Here is a 2,245-nt window from a genome sequence, read left to right on the forward strand (position 1 = left end):
GAGGGAGTTCCAGGTTAGGGCGTTGATGTGGGAAAAGGGTCTGTGGTGAGATAGATAAGATTGAGTCACAATAAATAAACTGGCACTAGAGGAGTGGAGTGTGCAGGCTGGGCTACAGTAGGAGATTAGTGAGGTGAGATAGGGTAGGGTGAGCTGATTGAGAAGCAGTGTGGCTCAGTGGAAAGAACACGGGTTTGGGAGCCAGAGATCATGGGTTCAAATCCCGGTTCCACCACTTGTCATCTGTGTGACTTTGGGCAAGTCACTTCACTTCTCTGCGCCTCAGTTACCTCATCTGTAAAATGGGGATTAAGATTGTGAGCCCCACATGGGACAACCTGATCATCTTGTATCCTCCTCAGTGCTTAGAAGAGTGCTTTGCACGTAGTAAGTGCTTAACAAATACCAAAATTATTATTATTAGTGAGTGTTTTAAAGGAGGAAAGAGAAGAGATATTGAACTCTAATTTTATGAATAAGGAAACTGAGGTGCAGAGAAGGTGAGTGAGTTATCCATAGTTGCATAACAGGCAAGTGGTGGAGATGGGATTACCTGTCTTGCTCCCTGACAGAGACCTCCCATCTTTTGACCCACACCGATTTTCTCAAGTCTTCCTGCCCCATTTAGTCTCCATGCCCAAACTACCTTCCCTTGATGATCAATTTGACACACTTTCAACACCACCTTCTCTACTTAATTCAACTCATCCGCTCCCCTATCCCTTCTTTGATCTCTTACCACTAACCTTCACCTCCTCAGGCCACTTCCTTTTCTCTTGTGCATAATGGAAATCCAGATATCAGGCCTACACAGAAGAAGCAGCATGGCTCAATGGAAAGAGCACGGGCTTGGGAGTCGGAGGCCATGGGTTCTACTCCCGGCTCTGCCAATTGTCAACTGTGTGACTTTGGGCAAGTCACTTCACTTCTCTGTGCCTCAGTTACTTCATCGGTAAAATAGTGATTAAGACTGTGAGACCCAAGTGGGACAACCTGATCACCTTGTATCCCCCCCAGCACTTTGAACAGTGCTTTGCATATAGTAAGCACTTAAATGTCGTCATTATTATTATTGTTATCCTTGCCTACTTCAACTCTGCCTGGCAACATTATTTCTCCACACCTACTGGTCTTGTCAGCTGTTTCACATCTTTATCTTTTTGCTTTACACATACATAGTAAGTGCTTAACAAATGCCATTATTATTATTATTGTTATTATTATTATTATTTATCTCCCTTCTCAACACCCCTGTCCTCCCACCCGCTATCTCTTGTCTTTAATATCCTGGCCAAGTACTTTAATGAAAAAATGGTGTGATCTCCCTAAAATCTCCTCCACTCCTCTCCAGTCCCTCCCTCCTCCTGCCCTTTCGTTGAATTTCCCATCTTTTCTAGTAGTATGTGAAGAGAACAAGTACCGTAGTTACTATTACTCTTCCAAGCTCTTAAAATAGTGTTCTCTACACAGAAAACCCCATCTCAGGATCACACCTGGAGAGTTTCCAGTCCTCTACCAGTCTCGGCTATGGGAGGGAGAGTCAAGCAGAGGCCTGTCCATTCCATTCCTAGCTTGGGCAGTGGCTAGTGAGTGGAAGGCAATCTGCTACAAGTCAAAACTCACCTGTGCTGGGCAACAGTGGCATGGGAGAGAGTCGAGGGTGGAGACTCGAGCTCACCACGTGGAAGGAGGCAATGGGAAACCACTTCTGCATTTTTCACCAAGAAAACTCTATGGATCTCCTACCAGAACAATTGCAGATGGAAGTAGGCCTTCTTGGAGAGATGTGTCCATGACGTTGCTACGGGTTGGAGATGACTCGACAGTGTAAGACAAGACAAAACACAGTAAGCTGTTAATAAATATGGTTGACTGACTGATGGTTGTCCCTTCTTGGTGAAAAGAAAAGATCACCAGTCCCAGTCAACAACTAATGTGACAACACAGGAAGAAGTGTCTTTGTGTCTCAAAGGTCACCAATGACCTCCTGCTTGCCAAATCCAACGGCTCCTACTCTATCCTAATCCTCCTCGACCTCTCAGCTGCCTTCGACACTGTGGACCACCCCCTTCTCCTCAACACACTATCCAACCTTGGCTTCACAGACTCCATCCTCTCCTGGTTCTCCTCTTATCTCTCTGGTTCTTCATTCTCAGTCTCTTTTGCAGGCTCCTCCTCCCCCTCCTGGGTTCCCCAAGGTTCAGCTCTTGGTCCCCTTCTGTTCTCGATCTACACTCACTCCCTT

At 45.9% G+C, this 2,245-nt stretch overlaps 1 non-coding gene across 1 annotated transcript; it reads left to right on the plus strand.

Moving 5' to 3' along the window:
• The first annotated feature begins 1,475 nt into the window (after positions 1–1,475).
• Positions 1,476–1,613, plus strand: LOC119924819. The gene has a single exon (XR_005449510.1). It is a non-coding gene; the product is annotated as a small nucleolar RNA SNORA7 (small nucleolar RNA).
• The last annotated feature ends 632 nt before the right edge of the window (positions 1,614–2,245 follow it).

The sequence above is a fragment of the Tachyglossus aculeatus genome, chromosome 2, assembly GCF_015852505.1.
Source record: "Tachyglossus aculeatus isolate mTacAcu1 chromosome 2, mTacAcu1.pri, whole genome shotgun sequence".
NCBI classification, from domain to species: Eukaryota; Metazoa; Chordata; class Mammalia; order Monotremata; family Tachyglossidae; genus Tachyglossus; species Tachyglossus aculeatus.